The sequence below is a fragment of the Natator depressus genome, chromosome 11, assembly GCF_965152275.1.
Source record: "Natator depressus isolate rNatDep1 chromosome 11, rNatDep2.hap1, whole genome shotgun sequence".
NCBI lineage: Eukaryota > Metazoa > Chordata > Testudines > Cheloniidae > Natator > Natator depressus.
Window position 1 is genome coordinate 23,825,963 of NC_134244.1, and position 22,972 is coordinate 23,848,934.

A 22,972-nucleotide genomic window follows, 5' to 3' on the forward strand; every position below is an offset into this window, starting at 1 on the left:
GGAAGAGTTAGGAACCTGTAAATGCATCCATTTCTTCACCCAGTTCTTTTATCAAAAATCTTTTACCCACTCTTATCTGACACCAACATTTTGTTTAACCTATGAGAATATTTCTGGGGAGAAAATGCCCCAAGCAACCAAATCACTTATTATTTTTTATGAAAAGAGTGCTTAAGCTTTACAGACAGAAATATAAGGACCCTGCCCACAAAGAGCTTACAATCTGAATTTTAGATATGGCCTAATGAGAGAGGGTAACGAACAGTAGAGAGGGACTGATGGACGGTAATGGAATCATATGGTTACTCAGTTTAGGCATGCTTGCATCTTGACGGTTCAGTTATGGTTTATGTATGTATCTTTATAATGTGAAGAGAATGACTGTTTCTCTCTGTCAGGCTGATGTGCAGAGCATCTGTTCCCCAGAAGTGGGTGGTCGAACTGGCTCGGTTGACTATATACACTCTCTAGTAATCCTGATACTATTACTATTACTTTCTTCGAAGCCTGCTGCCTTATCTTCCCTGCAGGTGTACCAAATGCACATGGTGGACCAAGTTTTTTTTCTTTTTTTCTTTTGCCCTCAGCTATACTGGATTCCAGTGACATCATTGCAGTTACTCCAGATTTACATGATGTAGCTGAGAACAGAATTTGTCCCATTTTGTTGATCGAATAAGGGGATACGTTCGATGGGACATATTCTGATCTTGTTAAGTTTGTCTGGAGTAATTGCATTTCTTCTAAAGAACTTTTTGGATTTGCAAAGGTGTAAACAAGATCAGAATATATCTCTAAGTCTCTGTATCCCAAAATAAGAAAAATGAATTCTGAAGACACATGGGGCTGGGATCCTGATGAGAGATCAGAATTTATTAATGGATGATCTATAACTTTTGTAGCTCAAAAGCAGATCCATGCTATTGAACATTGCTTTGGAACAAGATCATTTAGTATTTCATTACTTTGAAGTAATGCATGAGGGTCAGTGGTTCTTACGGAAAAGTGCAGAGTGCATTCCTGCAGTCTCCCAAATCCTACAATGTCTAGTGGTCCCCATTGGGCGCACAATACATTATAATGGACAATCCTTCTGGACCTGCTGGAATGGACCTCTCATGAGGGCAGATATGGGTAAGCTCAAACATAAATAGGAAGCAGCATTTCCTCTGCATTGTCTGAAGTTAGTGTATTTGTTCAAGAAAAATTATAATACGCTAATAATCCAGATAGATGAATCCCAGTTTTCCATATCTAAAAAGTGGACCTTTGACCCAACACTGTTATGTCTAAATTACAATTCTTAATATTCAGATAGACAGAGTGTCAATATAGTCAGAATAGGGCCCTGCAGGCTAAAATATGTTAAGGGTTCAGATCTCTTTAAATAAGTCTATGCTGATTTGTTTGTTCTTTCAGCTGAAACAGCTGGATGGAATGTATGTGTCGGGGGGGGGGGGGAAGGGTATCAGAAATGTCGGATTCTAAAGGGAAAGACAGAGTGGAGAGTGCCTCTCTTGGAAATACTTTCATCTGCTGACAATTAAATAGCAGTACCAACACCTCTCAGGGCTATCAGGTATGACAAAATAACTGTCAGCAGCAGTAGCATTGCTGTACTTCATTCACTGGTGCTCTTAAACCTGGTGAGTTTTATGAGGGGCATAATCTACATTTGTTTCACACATGGAATATACTTTTCTCATTCCTCGTTTGTTTACTATTTTGTTAGCTTTAAAGAAGGACAAAAGAAGGAGAAATATCCCTCAAATGATGAAGAGGAAATGGGTGAGTGTGAGAGACCTTCACAATTAAATCAATCTAAGCTTAAAAAAAACCCCAATGAATTTGTTTTTGTGTGCAATGCTAGTTGCCTTGCCAGTCTGAAGCTGGCACTGTGGGTTTGCTGTAATCACTGAGCTGAGAAAAAGAGACAGTCCTTTTTTTTTTTTTTTTTTTGTCATCACAAAGTCAAGCAAGACATAAGAAGTCGCATGCATAACACTTTTCTTGCTGCTTTCAACTGCCAATCTTTGTTTCTGGCTTCCAAATGCTTGTCCCCTCACCACTCCCAATTTTATTTTTGACCCTCTGTTACGACTATGATTTAAATATCAGTATTCATTTGGAAAATACTTCCTTTAAAATAGGGGCTTTGGTTAGAGTCAATTAAATGTGTAAGTATGCATGTGGATTCTTTTCCAGAGGCTGTCCCTGTCTTTTTTTTGTTTTTTGTTCGTCCCATGTATTATTTCTCATTCTGAGCCAGTTGTCAAGTAGATGGGTGGTACAGATTCAGAATGGCATCTTAAGTTCAGTACAGCATGACACATTGGCAAATTTCCAGAATCAGATTTTTTGGACACTGCGCAATATACTGTGGAGTGACGAGTTCAGCGTGGGGTCGCTACATAAAGTAGCTCAAAGAAAAATAGAAACAAAAGTAGATGAGGGAAGAAACAACAAGATGACAGACAGCAATACAGGGGGAAAATTACCTTCAGCCAACCAATCAAGATTAGAATAGTTTCATCCTTGGTACCAATACTCCTATAGCACAGAAACAACAGCTTCAGAAGGCCTGTGGCATCAACTATTTTATGTCTGGTTGTGTGTAGACCAGATAACGAGATCACCAAAACTGTGACAGTTGCCAGTCAGCCAGCACATTTGAGCTGCTAATTTGTTCCCATCTTGAGTCTTATAGCCCCATGCTATAATCTGGCCCTAACGGCGGAAAATTTATCCACAACCTCTCTGAGGTGCGGTGATGTAGTTAAAGCATTGGACTGTGAGTTATTAGAGCTGGGTTCTATTCCCAGCTCTGCCATTGATTTCCTATGTGACTGAACCCATCTCTCCATCTCTCGATGACTTAAGTTTCTTGGGGACGATAGTGCTTGCACACCTTTGTATGGTGCTTTGAGATCTTTAGATGGAAGGTGCAATAAAAGTGCAATGTGTTATTAAAGTCAGACTTGAGGGAGTAGGAGACTGATCTGCAAAAGGATTCACCTACCGAATTTGTGCCTGGGGCCCACGATTTTTACATAACTTACGGTGACAGCATTGTGCACATGCCCAACTCTGAAAAAAATATTAAGGAATGTGAAATCATCATAACTAAATGTATTAGAACAAAGTCTCTGCAGAAAATTGTTGCTAAGCTGAGGTTAATGAGTCTGGCACAAGCAGAGAATATGTGCATGAAGTCAGTTAAAAGGGAATACGGGCATACAATGAAAATGGCAACATGCTGGGAGTGTGTGTCTGCATGTGCCTGAATTAAGAGAGATGAATGGGGAGAAGGCATGTCAATAAACTGAGAAGCTTCTGGGAGATGCATGAGGTTATAATAAAAGACAAGCACATTGCTCCAGGGAGAGTTAGAGATAATGGCAACTTCCTGAATTCTATGTAGGAAGGAAAGAGGTGGCTTCATAGCTGTATGTGAATGATACAGAAAAGCCACTAGTCTAGAAGATACTTCAGGAGGTTTAAGAGGAAGACACTGAGAGCAAGGGTGTCTATGAGAGACTGAGCCCTAAAACCTATCCCAGACTTGCCAGGAAACTTTGGGGACCAAATCCATGATGCAATCCAGAGCGAATGTTCAGTCAAGTGGAAGAGATGCTCTTGCACTCTTGCATTCTTGCTATCTTGCTTTTGTATTGTGAGGGTAAAAGGTAGGCCACAGCTGGGATTTAATAGGACCTGTTAGTTCCTAGTGGACAGTGAACCAGGAGTGACAGTGAGGGGTGCCAAGGGAACCAACTGAGCTTCCATTTCTGAGAGATTTGACTGGGAAAGGCCATTGGAACAGTAAGGGGAAGTAGAGAGAAGGCTGAGACTGGTAGACTTCATCACCCCCATTCAGCTTTCCTGAATCTGGGGATGGGTATTTTTGAGAGCATCCAGTTTTCCCCTCTTGTTGGACTCATTCTTCCACAGCTCCTCCAGAATGATTTGTTCTTTTGGTCCCAAAGAAGGCTTCCTCTGTGGCATGGGCCCTTCAGTGCTTGTATTGAGCCAGCCAGATGGGGTTGCACAAGGCATTCTTCTTCTGTGAGGGGCTGATCATGTGGCCCTCTTACCCATACTTTGTGAGGGTAAAAAGAGGGGATCTCTACAGTACTGCCACTTCCTGCCAACCCAAGAGCTTGGGCCCAAAATAAATTTTATCACTGAAATAAGACCATATGAAGTTTTAACTTTCTTCACAGTTAGAGAAATCATTCCTACAGAATATCTTACATGGGGTTGGGTGACATAGGTGTCAGTGCTATGAGCCTGAAGTGCAATATGTTAGGTCCCAGTCCAGCAGATCAGTTAAGCACATACTTAACTTTAAGCATGTGAGTAGATCCATTGAAGCCAATGTGCCTGCTCAGATGCTTCATGTGAAACGTGCTTTCCTGGACTGGAGCTTCACAACACATTGTTTTTAAAAATGGAGACTATAGGTATGTAACCAAAAGTAATTTAGAGGCCTCTAAGCAATCTTTGCTAATGGGTTTTGGGTCGTATCTGTAGTTTACTACCAATATTGGTTTTCTGTTTTATTTTGTTGGAGGAGGGGTATTGGTATGTATGGACTCTTTTTCCCCTCCCTTTTTAAGGTGTTCTGTAGTATTTTAAATAATGTTTTGACATCGAGAAAAATTTATTATTAAAACAAACAAAGAATGTGTCAAATAGTCCCCCAGTCCAGGGGTGGGCAACTAGTGGCACCTGGACTGCCATATCATTTTATTTGGCTTGCCCACAGTCTTTCAGTAAAGCTGCTGCTGCCTCAGACTGCTCTGCTAGCCTCTGCTTCCCCATCAACACAGGCTCTGACTCCACCCCACCCCACACACTCCATTTACTGCCTTCCTATTGGCTGATTGTTTGGGAGCTGAGAGCTTCTGGCTAGGCCCACCCAGCAGTGGGCAGGTTGGGGAGCATCTCCGCCAATGAGGAGGAAGTAACCAGAGCTGGGTGGTGTAATGGCAGAGTCCCTTTCCTATTGGCATAATGGAGGGGTGGCCAAACCAAATCTGAGTGGCATTGCGATCCAGTGCATGGGGTCCTGCTCCCAGTCCTGGACTCCACCCCACATGGCAGAGCCTATGTCCATGGGGAAATAGAGTGGAGGCAGAGACTGGGAGCAGCAGAGGAAAAATGTTAAGAACGATGTTCTGTTGTTTTGTTTTCATGTATTAATTCTCTGCACATCAGCAGAGAATTAAACCGTTTTGTGTAAACCCTTTTTAAGGTTGTGCAATAAGGGGTTTTATATTTAAGAACTTCAGTTTTCCACTGTTAATTCATGGTTAAGTGTTTGTTAACATGCCATACTGTAGCAAAGATTTTTGAGTTATGTAATATGTAGTCACTTAAAAAAAAAAAAAAAAAGTACGGTCTGCCAAAGGGTTTAGTGGATTTTGTGGCCCTGTGCTGCCTTAAAGTTGCCCATTCTTGCCCTAATCAATCCTAGGGCAATCAGAGTGAGGCATTGTATTCTGCAGAAGATGGGGATTGATAAAGTCACTGCTGGCCCATGTGTGTATATATATGAGTTTTAGCAGTACTATGCTTCCACTTCTCCGGCCCTCTCTAGTCGCCCATGGAGATAAAGTTTCAGTGAGGATCAATGCCTGATGCACTCACAACTGTGGAAACACATGTAATTTTAAAAACTATCAATATTCATTTTAATGGTTAACACTTTGAGTTTCTCTCTCTCTCTCTCACAGTCATATGAAGGCCAGCCCTACCGGAAAGCCCTGCTTTAAAAGAAGAAATTATTCAGACTAAAGGAGTAGTTTTCCTAAGCAACCAGATCAAAGTGAAAACTCTCAGAATAGCTCACTCACAGGTTTCCTTTTGCACACAGGTTCATCAAGAGTGTCAGACACTTGGTGGGCAGTTCATATTCCTCTGACAAACTAAAATTTGGTGGGAAACTTCATAGGAACCCACGGTATCAGTAAGCCCTGCAAATATCTTGGGATCTCTCTTCTTTTTAAAAAAGACTTTAAAAATAATTTGGTGGATCTCTAATCTAGTTATCTGCTGTAACTACAATATACTGTGTATGTCTGACTCCCACAGACGAAGGCCTCTGTTTCCTTTCTGCCAGTACCTTAGTATCTGCCTTGCCCAGGAGTCTGCTGATGAAGACTTCCTGTTTGTTTTGAGTCACTGCTGGAGTGATAAATATACTTCAGCTTTCTCCTCAGAGAGGAAAGAAACCAGCTGCCCTGAACTAAAGAGAAAATATGTAGAAATTCCACCAAAGGGCCCTGTTATCATGGAGCCTCTATGGAAGCATAAAAACAAGAAATATAAGCTACGACAAAGGAAACAATTTACATACTAAAACATCCTTCCACATGAAGCAACATATTTGTTTTCCTTTAATCATTTATTTTCACTCTATAACTCTAATTTAAAATGGATTACAAATAAATAAATAAATGCAGGGGGTGGGGGAAGGGGGCAAAGAACCAACCCCATAAACATACACTACACAATAATGTTTGGCTGGATAAACAAACAATTATACTTGTGGTTTCTTGATCTGACCACAAGCTTTAAATGACATTTTTTTGCATGAACCTACAATGCTTCTGGATAAACAATTGTGTTTATATTGTCAGGAGCACCCAGTGCAGTGTTGTGTAATTTCTGTGTGTGATTACCAGGATATAGAATAAATTCCAAAATAAAAGAAAGGAAAGGAAAATGAGATTATTAGGTCATTTTTAATAAAAACAGCATAGTTTGGAATCACTTATAGCTTAATTTGTAATTTTAAAAGAATGCAGCAGTGGCTTTTAAGTTTCTGCAATTATCTTTTCATCTCTTTTTATCCTTTTTTTTTCTTTTTTTCTTTTTTTAATTAGAGATGGGACCCAAACCAAAAACCTGGATCCAAACCCAAGATCCAGGCTCATATCAGAGTTCACAGCTCTAACCTAGTTCCTGAAGAAGTCAGCTCTAAGCACTAGGAACTTCAGTTTTGAATTTTAAACTTCCAAGTTCAGAAGCATTTGAATCCAGGTGTTTTGGTTCTACCGGATATAGGGGTAGAAAGTTTATATCTTCATCAGTTTCAGAGTAGCAGCCGTGTTAGTCTGTATTCGCAAAAAGAAAAGGAGTACTTGTGGCACCTTAGCTCACCTTCGCTGTAGCTCACGAAAGCTTATGCTCAAATAAATTGGTTAGTCTCTAAGGTGCCACAAGTACTCCTTTTCTTTTTGCGAATACAGACTAACACGGCTGTTACTCTGAAACCTGACTTAGGTTTGCGAGGCTCAGGCTACAGGGCTGTTGAATTGCGTGGAGGGAGGGTCCCAGAGCCTGGGCTCCAGCCCGACCTCAAGTGTCTGCACAACAACTAAGCAGCCCTGTAGCCTCAACCCCACAAGCCGAGTCAGCTGAAATGCATTTATTTGCAGTATAGATGCACCCTCTGTTTCCCCTCCCACCCTCTCTCTGCCTTGTCTATTTAGATTCTAAGCAATTTGCAGCAGGGACTCTGTGTTTCTACAGTGGCTAGCATAATACGTCCCTGATCTTGGTTGAGGCCTCCAGGCACTACTGTAGTACAAATAATGAATAATAACAAATGAGAAGACATTCCAGGGTCAGTGGGTTTGTCCAGTCAGAACCTGCAAGGTGTACACTTCACATTCCAGAATCCCACAAAGTGTCCCTCTCATGGAAGAATCAGAAAGAAAGTTTGACCTACAGATGGTGGCATTTTCTGCTCTCTCATCTTTTTTTTTTTTTTTTTTTTTTTTTTTTAGACATGTGACCCTGGATTGTTTGTAAGGGGGGACGGGCTTGTGTGTGCAATGCCCACATTATTTGGGGGAATCAGTTTTTATTAAAAAAAGGTGCACACAAAAGCTCTGCTTTGGCTAAATAATATTTGAATTACCATTACACGAAAGGAGAACCTTCTTTTTCTTACATTTTTCGTACATTTTCCCTTAATTATCACACGCCCTAACTATTGGGAAACAATGTACACGCTCTTGTAAAGAACTGCACATATACATTCCTATAAGGTAAAAGGGTTATGTCCTCTATATCACTCAGTGAAGTTATGTGGAACAAAAATAATCATTTATAAGTGGTTTCAGTTTTACCTTTTTTATGGTTTACCTCTACTAACTCCTAGTAAAATATAATTTCTTCTGTTACAGCTGATGAAAAAAATCATTATGGCTTTAAAGCATGAGACTATAAAAAGCTGCAACTAGTTTAGATATCAGTTAGAAGTTAATTCTGAGTCACTGCAATTGAAAACATCAGTTTACAACATTTACTGGGTTGCTATAAAAATGTATTCCCCTGTGTTACGTTAAACGTGAGAAACTACACCTCAGTGTTTCCATTATTTATATATTTATTCATATCTTGCTGCTTCTGATTCAGCTGTGTAACTGTATGCAAAACAAATAACTACTGGGGAACAGAATAATTTGTATTTTGAGGGGAATAAATATCCTGAAGGATATATTTTTATGGGTGTGGTGGCACCTATAAAGAATCACATGGATTTTGCAGACAAAATATGAGAGAGAAAAAGTGGGTGAGACATTTTGGGCCCAGCAACCTTGACATTGGTCTGTTATGGAAAGGACATTTTTTGTTTGTTTGTTTGTTTTTTTAAATCCTCAAACAAATCCACATCTTAAAACACAGTGTGAGCACCCTAGCATATTTTACAAAGGCCCTGAAAAAGATTTATTATCAGTCCCATACAAATAGAAGGACAATGGGCCAGATCCTGGGGACTGCTCATGCTGCACCCATTACCACTCTAGGGTAGGAGAATTCGGGATGGGGTATAAAGGTAGCTATAAGCCACCTATACATTGCCCTGATCAGTTCCAGGATTGTTAGATATTGGTCTGGTCTTCACTGCACGACAGAACAGAGAGACCTGCACTGCCCTACACCTGGGTGCCTACAGCCTCCAAGGACTGTTCCAGCAGCTAAGGATTGGCTCAAAGTTGTGGCCCCCTGTTCTGGGAGTTAAAAGGAATGGCATAGAAAGTGGCCAGTGAAAGATATTTATTTTTTAAAAGGCTATTCATTGTCCATCAATCTTTCTATTGAAGGCTGGAGTTCATGGCAACAAAATAACACACTTTATTTAAGAAACATACACAGCAAAGTCATACATGTGTCTTTTGTGACCAGCCATTTCTGGGAAACTGACATTTTATTCCTCCCCCTCCAGCATCTGTAAATTCATGGAGTGCCCTGCATTTGACTTCTTTTCTACTGTCTTTCACGTCCTCTACACAAAAGATTCTCATTTAATGAAAACCATGTCGCTAGTTCCTTTAGTGCGATCCAGAGTTGCTCCTGAGTCACCTAGAACTGTAGCTTCTGCTGACGTGAAGACTTTCCGCCCCACGGATAACACGGCATGAATCCCTATGTGCCCCAGAGCCTGATTGGCGTGGATCTCCCAGCACACAGAAAGGTGACATGAGAGACTGCTTTCCTTGGGGATGAGTGACCTTCTTTCCTCTCTTCCCCACCCCTGCATTTATTAACTCTAGAATCCAGAACAGCAATGGGCAAATACTGAAAAGTGGGAAGGTGTGTTTGAATTGTCACACACTCATGGGGCTGTTTGAGACCGGTTTGATTTATTTTCCGTGAGTGTTCATGTGATGTTTTGTGGGTTTGCAAGGATGTTGGTGGAAAGTCTCCCAAATATTGATGCCAGAAATGTTTGCAGAGCCATCCTGAAAATGACCAATGCAGCCCTTAAGTGGTGCAAAGATAGTACAGCAGGGCAGTGAATCTGCCCCAGGGAGCCTCTGAAAAGTCCAGGATGCAGGCTCCTGAAGCTGGCTCTGAGTAACACAAAGCACTTCCACCCCCAGGGCCTGAGTGTGCTGTTTCAGCACTCTGTATCTGCCTATCAAATTAAATCTTGCACGAGTGTGGTAATTATCCATTGCAGTTTGCTATCTCTCTATCTTGGGTATTTATATAGCCTTTTTTACTGTAGTATCTGAATGCCTCACAATCTTTAATGTATTTATCCTCACAGTACCACTGCAAGGTAGGGAAGTGCTATTATCCCCACATTTTACAGATGGGGAAGGGAGGTGCAGAGAGGATAAGTGATTTGCCCAAGGTCACACAGGAAATCTGTGACAGAACAGGGACCAGATCTCATGCCTTAATAATCCTTCCTCCCCTACTAGTCTGCCATACTGGCCCAATCCTTCCCACATTTAGGATGAGTCCTTAAATTATTCTTATTTTGAAGGCACTGTACAGCCAAAGACAGTAATAGTACACACACACAAACAAAAGAAACATAAATAGTTGATCTAATATATTAAAAGTAAAATTAATACTAAAAATTAAGAAGCCTTCTATCTCTTATGATCACAGTGTTTGCCTTAGTGAGTGGGAGTCATTTTCATCGGGACTAGTCATATGTTTTTGTTTTTCTTTTCTTTCTTTGGTAGAGAAGTTTTCTAAGGTATTTTTCAAACTTTCCAGTTTAGCAAAGTGTTGGCTCAGATTGAAAAAGAGAACTGGGCACTAGGTCACAGGCAGAATTAGGTTTGCACTAGTGGAGGAGGCAGGTTGCTGACACAGCTACAATCAGACAAAAACATTTCAAACTTCTGGCTTTGTACTTCTCAAATGCCTCTCTTAGAAAATCGCTTAAGTTGTTATTAACATCCACCACCCACCTTCCCTTTCTGGTCCTGACATTGTGTAATAATAGATAATGTTGACATATGTTCCCTGCTGGTCAGAAATACTATACTTCTGTGAAAGGTAAAATTTTCAAGCAATGACAAAATGTATTTTACTTGGATAGAACATTAGTTATTGGCCTAATCTCACAATGTGGGATGTGGGGTAAAAGTTTTAATGTTTTAGTTGTGGGAGAGAGTTTGTTGGGACAGTGAAAGCATCAGTATGGGGTGTATTTAGTTTTTGCCATTTCTAGAGGTACTGGCTTTGTATCAAACTCTTGTGTCCTTAGGAATTTAAAAGAAACATTCCCAGTATGTATGAGGAACAGCTGTCTATGTACTCAGTGCAACTTTTCAAAATGACTATTTGAACATTTTCTCTAGCAGGGATTACAGAGCAAAGTTACATATGTGTCCGTTCCCCACCCTCCACCTACCCACTGGATTCTTTTTTACAGATCAGTTTTTAAAGCCTTAGTAACTGTAAAAAGATCTAAATTTGTATATCCATTTCCCATTAGACAAAGCTGTCTGAAAATAGAAAAAGAGGAAGAGACTGCAAAATCTACCAAACAAATATGAAGAAACTGTTTTTGAAAGTAATTTAGGGTGCAATTCGATAAAAGTGTGTCTAGTTTGCACGCTTCTGACGTCTGCACAAGACTGTGCAAGCCTGGAAAAACAGAGTTTTATTTTAAATTGTGCACGGGTTTCCCTGCTGGGGAAGCTGGAAAGAAATGTTTTATTTAATCTCATCTTTTGTATTTTATGAGTCTGAGCTGGTGTTAAAAATCCAGAAATCATCATGTTGGTTTTGTAACGTTCGGAACTAAACATCTCTTCTCTGATTTTGTTCTGAATGTATTGTCTTTCATCATCTTAAAAGTTGTGGTGGGGTTAGCAGTCACAGAGCCAGGCATTAGGCCCTGGTTCCGTTTCTATTGCAGGGTGTAGGCTGGCAATGCTAATACAGTTTTGGAGGCACCAATTCGGCACCCAGCCCATTTAGCTGGACTGGGTAGTGAGGAAATGTACTACAGTGAAGGAAAGCTTTAACCCCCCTGCCCCCCCCCCCCCCCAGGCAAGAATTAAGAGAAAGACAGGAGGGTCCTCAGGCCCACCTGAGCTCGGCCTCCTGCATGCTGTCTTACAGATATCCACCATGGAGTTGAGCTTCCACCATGTAAAAGTGAGTACCCTCTGCCTTACTTCCAAATCCTCCCCGCTCCCCATACAGTGAAATCACATCTGTCAGGGGGCCACCTACGGTTCTTGAGGTGGGGACAACATTTACCCCTTGGTCCTTCCACATACGTACATTCCCACTGATGATCTAGCTAATAAATGCTCTCTCTCCTTCCCTCAGGAGATGAAGAGCACACTTAGAAAACATGGCACACATATAGCAGTATGTGGAGGCAATAGGATTGCATGACACACGTACAGCAGTAAACTCAGATCCACCTGAATGGGCTTTGAGCTGGAGTTTGGCATTCTCAACCTGGGATTCAGATGTTGGCCAGAGATTGGTGGCACATTACCCTACACCTCTGACAAGGTTAGCAGGATGTTCCAGGTATGTTTATGCTGCACAGCATTGCCATGATCCTTGCCTGAGGGGAAAGACATACATGAAATAAGGAGCCCTGAAAAGAAGAGGACATAGAAGCTGTGAAGTTTAGGAGGACATAAGCATGCTGGACCAGGAAGATAATGGGGGAGCAAGGACACCAGCTAGCGTTCCCTGAGCCCCCTGATTCTCAGAGACAGTCTGATAGCCAAGGTGAGTAGGGATAGGTTGATTGTGCATATGTATTTGATTAATGGAGGGGTGGGCTAAGCAAATATAGTCTGTGTGATAGACAAATGGGTGTAGGATAGGTTCTTTAACTCCAGTTAGTGCAGAGCAGTAAGGTGGCTCCCCATCTGCTGATGATGGATAGGCATCCTGCCATTCTGTGTTGCTGGTGCACAGAGGGCTCTGGCTATGCAAAAGGTGGAATCATTTGTGGAATGACTGCAGTATTTCAGGGTTCAGCATGGGTTTCTGCCTTACTCCTTTGAAGAGGTAATGAACTGCAGTTGCTGAGGGAAGGGCGTGCCTTAATCAGTCTGCATACCGGTGACTACTAGCACAGAGTTGGGGGTGAGTAATGTAAAACAGAGGGTGTTGCTGTGTCTGGCTTAGCAACTGCCTAGCACTGTCCAGAAAGGATGCTGTAGAATCTGCAAGCATGCTTTCAGCCCCTGCCTTGGACAAAACACTCTGATGTCTGTTCTCACAATGTGAGGGGAGACTGGTAACTTCTATTAATGCTAATGGGACTTGTATGCCAAATATCCCATAGATCAAAAGGAGAATAGACTGCATGAAGATAACAAATGGATGTGCCAGCAACTCCTTGTGTGATGGGGCTTTAAGGACTGCATTTGTCATCATCGTTCCTTTTATAAAACTGAATATATGCAGTTTTTTGTCTTTTGGAGAGAGGTCGCTTTCTTAAAGCCTAAGGGACAACTTGTCCAACAGCTCCCCCAGTAGCTCTCCATTCATTCCATCTTCCAGATCAGAATCACCCTATTTGTTTTCCACCCCTTTCTGGGCTTATTCCAGGCTATGTGGCTCGGCTCCATTCTCAGTTACGCCCACTGATGTCAGTGGATTTGCACTGGTGTAACCATGAGAAGAATTTGGGTCCTCGTCTTTTTTACTCCCTTCCTCATTTGGTCCATTTAACACCAGCCGTTTCCCTGTCTCTTCTCAGAATTTTGCCTTTGTTGGTGTGAGAGTCTTCCACTCTGTAACTCCTGCCTCATGGTACAGCCTTACTGCTTCATTTTCAATCTCAGCTGATACCGGATCTGTTTTCCTGTGCCTCTGCCTCTTCTTCCCTCCCTCCCGCTGCTCTCTGTATAATATTTTGTGATCCAGTTTGTATGAAAACACTGGATAATAAAAAGTCCTATAGTATTAATTTGGTGCAGCAAATCCAATAGTGTATGTTACTTCATCCTCTAATCTTCTCTTATCTATGATAATGCATAAGTTTAATTTTCATTAACTGCGGGGGAGGGGTAGGGGTGGAGAGTGCTTCTTAAGCAGTTACTTCCTGGAGCTAAACTATTATCTTCCTTAAATACAGCTGTTTATATTATGCATAACATAATTCCTGTCATACAAATATATTATAACTCTTTGAAATACTTTGTGCTCTCAATTAGCATAAGTTTCAGTTTAGCTTTTATTAAAAAAAAATAGTGAAAAAGGCCCAGGGAACAGCACTTTCTATCTCCCCTTAGTAGAACTGGCTCTGAAGTGACCTCTGGCTTCTTGGGATGGAGCCAGCAGTGCTGCAGAGCTGGTACTTTCAACTGTAGGAGAAGAAAGTAAGTGTTAAGGGTAATGGGTGGAGGCAATAGGATTTCACACATCAGTGTCATTACAGATTTAGAGTCTCACTGTTCACATTACAGTAGAGCCTCATCTGAGATCAGGGCCCCATTGTGACAGTCCCTGCCCCAAAGAGCTTACACTCTAAATAGACAAGAGAGAGAAAAGGTGGGAGGAGAAACAGAGACACAAAGAGGTGAAGTGACTTGCCCAAGTCACACAGCAAGTCGGAGCCCAGATCTATGATTCGGTACATTTGCAATTTATACTTAAGAGTTAAGTGCATGTCTTTACAAAACAGGGTGCCATTTCGAGGTGAGATCTAAGGTGGCATGAATTGCACATTGTGAATGAGTATACAGAATAGAGCCCAGGTCTGCTGTGTCCTCTTTCTAGTGTCCTATTCACTGGACCACGCTGCCTCTTTACCAGTCCTGAAGTAATCCTTACTCATATAAGTAGTGCTAATGAAGTCAGTGGGACCAGCTTCTGGAATAAGAATTACTGTATGTGTAAGGTTTTGCAGTGTGAAGCCCTTAGAAGTGGCTTGCTGTCATTTCAGTGACTGTTACTTTTTCTCTAAGGGAGGGCACATGGAATGAATGATGAGGTGACTGAAAGGCACAATGGGGCTCCTTGGGATCACTGAAGGAAGACCCACATTTCATTATAAGAATTCCTCTTCCACGCACCTCAGCTTTCCTGATAACTTATTTAACATGTATATCATGGTAACATCCAGCGGCTACAATCTGGATCAGGGCCCACTGTGCTAAGCTCTTTACTAACATATGCAAAGAAACAGGGTTAAATCCTGGCCCCAGTGAAGTCAATTTCAAAAACCCTCTTGACTTCAATGGGGACAGGATTTCACCCATGTCCCTATCTTGAGTTTACAAACTAAGAAGACAAGTGACATATTAAAGGTGCAGAGGAGAGGGATGCAGTCAAATATATACATTTGCTGTACAAGGACTATATAAGAGTTAGGTATTAATATTGTTTATTATTGGTATTTTCAAGGAGTACTTGGTCCTGCCTAGGTGCAGGGGGCTGGATTAGATGACCTCTTGAGGTTCCTTCCAGGCCTATGTTTCTATGATTCTATTATTCTACATGATTTACAATTCTTACAATTATACTGAAGTTAAGTCTACGTCTTTACAAAACGGGTGCCCTTCAGAGGTGATAGGAAAGGTGATGTGAATTGCACCTCATAAGGTTTGGTTTATATCAATTTAGACTCCCTGGGCCAAAGTCATCCCTTGTTTGTCTTAAGTCACTCTGTTGAAGTCAGTTGAATCAAACTAGGGATGACTTTGGCCCAGGGAATCTAATCTGCTGTAAACCACCTGCTGAGGGGCCAGATGAAAAAGGTGCAGTAGGAAAAGTAACTGAGAGGTGAAAGGAGGTGTAAATAAAAAGCTGGTCTTCCGTTGCCTACTTTAACTTGTACCTTTTTTAGGCCCCTCAGTATGTAAGCAACACAAATTCTCTTGCACTCACATATGCTTACAGGTGCTTTTGCAATACCTTCAAATTACCTCTGAATTTGACCTCCCCCACCCGATGTTGTATATAAACCCATTTATGTGACTCTCTGTGGATGACACAAAGTCAATTTGATTAGTTTACATTGTAGTTGTATAGGGTAGGTCATAGCTAGCTTGCTTTGATTCATGTTTAATTTTAAAATCTACCTTTAACAACTCAAAAGAGTAACACACAGCACTTATAAAGTGCTTCACATCTTAAAAATGCTGCATCAGTATTAACAACTAACGAATTAGCAATGAATTAGCTCAATTGTTTTCATGTATATGGTTTCATAAATAACTTTCTAAAAGGGTTGTGACATACTTGTACCATTATTTTCTATGATAGCTGGAAAAAAAAATTCCTGGAAACATATGTTTATTTTTTTCCCTGCTTCTGACCACTCTGTTTGGAAAAACTGCCAAGTTTGACTCTAAACTTGCAAATACAGTAACTTTCTTCTTTGAAAATTTGAGTCTATAACCTCCGGAGCAGCTTTTGGTAGAAAGGATTGTTATGTTACTGACTCTTATGATCAATTTCATTTTCTTAAATTGATTTCATACACAAGGTTAACAGAGAAGGTCCAAACAAATGAATACATGTGCATTTATCTGACAGTATTTCATATACAAATAATGAAAGCAGTACATTATCAATTCTCCTTAGTAAGAAGTATTCTTCATGTTTTTATAAAAAGTACTTAAGAGCTGACTTTGAAGAAAGACTTTGAAAACTTGCCAAACCTTCTTTGTATTTTGAAAGTCCACATCAAGAAAGTAGTAAATAGTAATTGAGTGTAGGAAAAAGGAAACTATTAGTATTGTTTTCTTTTAAAGATAAAAAGAAAAATGCAGTGCAAAACTTCATAATCTCTGAAATGTGTATTTGTTGTTTGAATCAATTTAAAACAATTGTCACTATTAACTTCATGTTAGCTTGCCTACTGAACTGTACAAAATAGCTCTGTATCTGCTGGTTTCATGTATGTGAGGTTTTTTCCCCCCCCTCACTCTTTGGAGTTTTACAGTTTTAAATTATTCCATTTAATTGCAGAGTTAGAGCTATGCTAAGACTGTGCTTTAAAAAGTCCAGGATTGTTCAAACCTACATTCATTTTTCTAATTTAAGGACATCTATGCTTGATTTCCATAAACCAACAGTTCTTCACTACTCCTTTCTTGACACCCCATTTTTATTTAACTAAACTCAAATATCCCTACTTTTTGCTTAATTTGTAGACAGATCCTGGGCCAAATTCTTTGCTGGAGTAAATTAGTGCAGCACCTATTCAAGTCACCACTCGATACCAGCAGAAAATGTGGTCATGTGACTTCCCTAGAAGTTATTTTTAATAAACATTTTGAGATTTGTTTAGTGTGAAAATGCTCAAATGGAGATCAACTGTGTGCTTGGAAGGAACTACAGTGAACCCTCCCTATATACTGCAAAGGTTACAAGCTATCTCTCATGCTTGCATTGGTTACAGGAATTTATATTGTGTAATTATATGTAATCAAGTGGTTAACTTGTCTTTTATCACTGATAATGCAGGTTGTACTTATGCATATATTAATTGCAATGCCATTAAGCTGTCCCATGTGTGAGGTAGTATTATGAGGAACTGCCTGTTCACTTTAACTTTAAGTTCAATACATGTTCAGCTGAAAAGGAATCTACAGTGTATTTAAACTGTGAGAAACCGATGAGTTCACTGGAATTCTGGGTGTGATGTAATGTATAGCTGCCATTTAAAAATGGAACATTTGCCAACAATTTCCACACAGGTGTTCAGAGATTATTATGATGGACATGATATAAGAACCAAGAGAGGGAGATGGATAGGTAGGCACAGAGGTGCATACAAAACTGATTATAAATGTTGATTTTTTTAAGGGGGACCACTGTATTATTCTATATAGAGAAAATATATATTTGTGTATAGAATGAAGGTGGGATTGCATCACAGGTTTTACTGGCATGAGTTTGAGTGACTACATTTCTTAGGAGTTGAAGAAAGATGCTGGATTTTCAGAGTTTGCAAAGACCCTTTCAGGCTTACCAGTGCATCATCTCTTGTCTCCATCTTATTTTCACACATGTTGGCTCTGGACATCTCCTGCTTTTACTGTTTTCAAAAAGTTTGTATTTAATTTTATAATACTCAACAAAACATGACACAGATAAAACTGTGATATACAATACATGAATAGAAATATAATGCAAACATATATGAAAATGCTATCATACTGTCTGTACCTCCATTTGTCCATTGGTAAAATGGATTTAATGATGCATACCTAAAAGGTGAGTTACGAGGCTTAAGTCAGATCATACCTTCCTGCCAAAATATTTGTGGGATGTTGACAAGATGACCAGCAAACTCTGGGGATTATGGGGAGAGGGTTTAACCAAATCTTCCACTCAGTGGAGAGGCTTAGTTGTCCTATGGGTAGGGCAAGAGAATGTAGTCTCACAACTCTGTACATCTGTGGGGAAGTGAATGCCTAGTTGTGCAAAGGGGCATTCATTTTACTTTGCTACGCTGGCTTCAACTTTGTTGGCAGAGCAATTCCTTTGGGTGTGGCATTGTCATAGGCAATAGGGAGGGATGCAAAGGGAATTAAGGATGCATCCAGTGAGAGCTGTTCTTCCCCATCACCTACTCCCGTACCCCAAACCCTGCGCTGGACGACTCTGAAGTAGATCCTTAGGATCATAGAGCATTTGGGGGATGGTGCCACAGAGCTGGAACTCTTCACACCCCTGTACTTCAGTGACAGCCTTTTTGGACCATGCTCCTCTGTGCTTACAGAAGCAGAGGAGACAATCAAGGCCTTATTTACTTAATGTTTGTAAAGTGCCATGAGACCCTCAGATGCATGTTACCAGCATCTCATTATTATTACTCACTAAAGAAAAAAAATCTTGCTAATATGAATGTTTCAGTAAAAATACACTCTGATTTTTCAGATTTTTCTTCTCAGTTTGACAACAAAATTTTTACACTTACAGAAGAAGTGAGATTTTAGAAGGGCCTTCTTCTGATACCCAACACCATGCAGGACACAGGTGACGCAGAATTTCACATTTCTCTTTATGGCGAGGATGTACCCAAATAACTCTGCAAAATCACGAGCATAGAAGCTATGAGTGTCCACCAAAAGGAAAATACATCCTCATATAGGGTGAAATCCTGGTCCTACCCAAGTCAATGAGAGTTTTGCCATGGCTTTCAATGGGGCCAGGATTTCACCCATGATATTTCAGAATTGATGTAGCTCCATGGAGTTGAGTAGGAACAGTTTTATAAAGTGGTGATCTTTAAAATTTGATTTTTAAATTTTAAAAATGTAAAAGACAATGGTCTGTGGTCATCCCTGGTGAAGCTCCATCAAAAACAGTTGCATTCCATCAGGGATGAATTTGGACCTGTTTGTTTATTTAGAGGTTGTTTAAATGTTCTTTACCCTTCTCAACTACAAAAGTATACTGCTTTATTCCTGACAGTGTTGTAGTTCTTATAGGGAAGCAGAATTTCATCAAGTTAAACTTTTCTGTTTGCAAGGTTAAAAGAGGAGGCAGAAGGCCAGATTCACCTCTGTTATGCCAGTGACATAAAAAAAGTTAGTTTGGCTTTACACGGGTGTAATCAAAGGCAGAATTTGTCTTACAGATTTTCCATACATAAAGTTCACTTTGCTAACTCTCAATATGTAAAGCCACATTTAGAACTGAGCCACGCTTTACCTAGCCATAATGGATTGGAGTGGTGCCTTGTGGATTATCCATATTATCTATGATATCTCCATTCTAAGAGACTACTACTGATTAGTACATAAAATAAATTGCTTTTATTATTTCTTCTACTGCATATCTGACTGTTGTTGCACCACATTCCTAAGCAGACATCCAAATTTACCTTATTAAGCAATGATGCAAATAATACAATCCTAAGTGTGTTTTTTGTTTTGTTTTTTGTCATAATGATGACCTCAACTGTGCATTCCTTGTTCACAGAATGAATTAATTTTCAGTGTGCAAGGAATGCTGGTTTGGGCCCTATATCTTTGGGAAATACTATTCTGGAAAGATGCAGTTATCCTATGTGTTGTTATGATAGCGAGTCTGAGTGGAACTCCCTGTCTTTCTGCATTATTCTGTTTTACCTTAGGTCACTGTAACTGAGTGGTTGATGAAATATGATTTGAAACTGTTCCTTAAAGCCTGCTGCAAGGGGGCCCCACCCCATCCTTCCCTTATTTAAAACATTCCTAAAGCCATTTTCCAATGAAATCCCACTCAAGTGGACTGACTCACATCAGAAGACATTCCAGAAAGAAGAATAATTACACCATTGCTGGAATTGATGTAATGGTGTTTTTCAGGATACTTTAATAGACATGAGTGATGTTTTGGCAGGCAGTTGAAATAACCCTAGATATCTGATTGCATTACTGACTACAACCAAAGGGCATCTCTGGGGAAAGAGCATTACTTGAGGTACTTTCTTCATATTTGTAACTTGCTGTAGTTATCTTTTAACACAACACAGGATTTTTTTTTTAAAAGACAGACCTATGGAGAGTTTAATGGAGAAGTAGAACAAGATGTATTTACGAACTGAATTCTAAACATACACAGATTCCAAGAGACAGGCTTATGTAAACATCAACATAATTCTCTGGGTTATGTGCTGTTTAAAATAACATTAAGTTATGGATTTAGCCCAAAAGGTTGTCACTTAACAGCAGCATTTCTTTTGTAATCTGTATGGTTTGGATTTATTATCATTTTAATTTGATCTTTAAAAGGTAATGGAAATGGTTCTTCCCCCTTCTGTGGAATATTCTGAACATTGCATTCATTGCTCTCAGCTATTTAATTGAACTTTGGTACAATTGAACACTTGTACTTCTCATATATGTAGTTTTGGGGCTGGATGTTGATTAGCTGTAATGTAGACGAGTGGAGGGTTGGCAGGCAGTAAGGCCCACGACGCCTGCGAAGCTGCACTAGAATGACATGTACTGTGACTCTGCAAGAGAGTAGCACCACGGCAAGTGAAGAGGCAGGGAATGTGGGGAGCCAGGATAAGCTGGCCAGAAGAGATGACTGCACACAAGTGAGTTAGGGAAGCTAACGGCCTTATTTTCAAGGCTGTAATAAGTTATTTCCCTTCTCCCACTCCTGGAGCAAGAAGGGAGGAACTGTGAGTCAATTCCTTCCCAGGGCTATTTCTGAGGTAGTGCAGCTAAGTGCCACCTGATACTCCAGGCTGTCCCTAAAAGGCCTAATGTTATCCTAATTTATTAAGAATCTGTCTCTCTCTCATAGAAATATGTTTATTCTTTCTCTCTCTCTCTCTCTGTATGTGTTTTAATACCATACTTATCACTATGGTATTTTTATTATTAAAGGTAGTAAACACACTGGACCAAAGTGTGCCCTTGTTTAACATCCACACCGTCCCACTGAGAGCTCAATCATTGCCTTCACATCTAAGCTATATATTAAAAAAAAAAATCTGAGCATTGATATACCTGTTTTTATTTCTCAAAGCCTAGTCATTTAGCTACTCTCCTCAGGTAAACAGGTCTTTTTCTTGGTCTGGCATGCTGATAAGCCTTCACACTTGGCTGGGCCTGAGGTGCGTTTGTGCAAAGCCAGATTGTTTTAGTTAACATAATCAGTGAACTCACTGTTCTACCTGGATGTCTGGGAGAATTGCCAAGAGATTTCCCAACATTTCAATCAGAGACATAGGCTATAAAGCTGTCAGTTTTCTTGTAGGCCAATTTGCCTTTGCCATGGTTCTAACATTCTATTCATTTATAAAGGAATCAGCCCAGGTCTTTTGGGGTAATATTTTATGCTGGTTTCAATTTGAAGAATGATTCTTTCTTTCTTAAAGATACATTTAAAAAGAGCATTTCCTGACACAGGAAAAAAATTTCACACTATGATTTTGACACAATAGAAAAAAGAGAGCTTCCATTATTATTATTATTATTTATTACTATTTGCAGTGCTTGAGCCTGGCTCTCTTCATATATTGCCCCAATCTCAAGTGGCTCTCTTCTTAAACAAAGAAATTGAGCTATTCAGGTCAAATATTCAAGGATAATATTGGTCTGAGAAGTAATTACAATCAGAGATATGTTAAACTACCTGAAAATAATTCACTTTCACAGCAGAAAATATACCTACAAGTCTATGGGTTGTGGGTCATTGTCATCCACCCTCTTCCCATTTGCTATAATAAATTTTGGTGAAATAGCTACTACTGAGTACTGAATTTAAAAGATTTGTTTTCCCAAGCATTCCATATTCACCACGTTGTGCCAGATTACATCATGTAACCTCCAACTATGTCATGTCACTTTTTTCAGATGACTTGATGCAGTGGGACGTAGTATCACATCCACTTGACATTTCTTTAATAGTCTTCATGGGAAGTTTTCAATATTTGGTTCCTTGGATATTTTTCAAATGTATCAGCTTGGTATTTTTATGACTTGACCGGGCAATGAAAAGTGTAGATGATTCATATTGTTCAACAATACTTCAAATTGCATTGAACAGATGAAATACGTGATGGAAGTGGAGAAAGAATGTAGAGTACGGAAGCATAGCACTCAGTAAGCCTGCAGGAGAGGTAAGCAGAACCATCAAATATAGTTTGTAGGAGTTCTCCTGCTATTTAATGATTTTGAAGTTTTTTAGGCCTGCAGGTCAACATCCCAAGAAGATGTCAGTGCAACTAAGAAGGAAGATCAAGAACCTGGAAGATAGGGAGAGACAGGTTCTCTGGAAGGGAAAGCTGGAAATGAAGCAGGTTAAGAGCTTCACCTGTCACAGAAAAATTACACTTGCAATAAGGCAGATGTCAAAAGGACAGTATTAGCTTGGAAGACTTCAAAACAGGTGTTTGGAAGAAGGAGGGAATCTCATTCATAACCTAAACTGAAAATATTCAACATAAACAGCAACTTACCTGCATCAAGACTATATCAAGGCTTGACAAGTTCACCTGTCTGGTGCCTCATGCAGCTGATTTATCTGCCTGGACAGGTGGAAAACTGCCTAGACTTATCCATGAGTAAAGTGGAGTTGTTAGTGCAGTGCCATTGAGGAAGTGCTTTCTCTCACTGCAACAGTCGGAGTAAGCATGTTACAGTGCTACAAATTAGCAGACCGCTTTAAAACAGTTCCCAAGCATTGAAATTAGAAGTGCTTAATGCAGAATTCATATTTTCTAGCTCAGGCACAACGGGACTCTGGTGAATTTAATTTTTATTGCTTTCAT

General features: G+C 40.1%; 1 long non-coding RNA gene across 1 annotated transcript; it reads left to right on the forward strand.

Annotated features, from left to right (window-relative positions):
• The first annotated feature begins 1,476 nt into the window (after nucleotides 1-1,476).
• Nucleotides 1,477-22,596, forward strand: LOC141995566 (uncharacterized). Its single transcript, XR_012641357.1, has 4 exons — nucleotides 1,477-1,646; nucleotides 1,733-1,788; nucleotides 12,103-12,519; nucleotides 22,249-22,596. It is a non-coding gene; the product is annotated as an uncharacterized LOC141995566 (long non-coding RNA).
• Nucleotides 22,597-22,972: the final 376 nt, after the last annotated feature.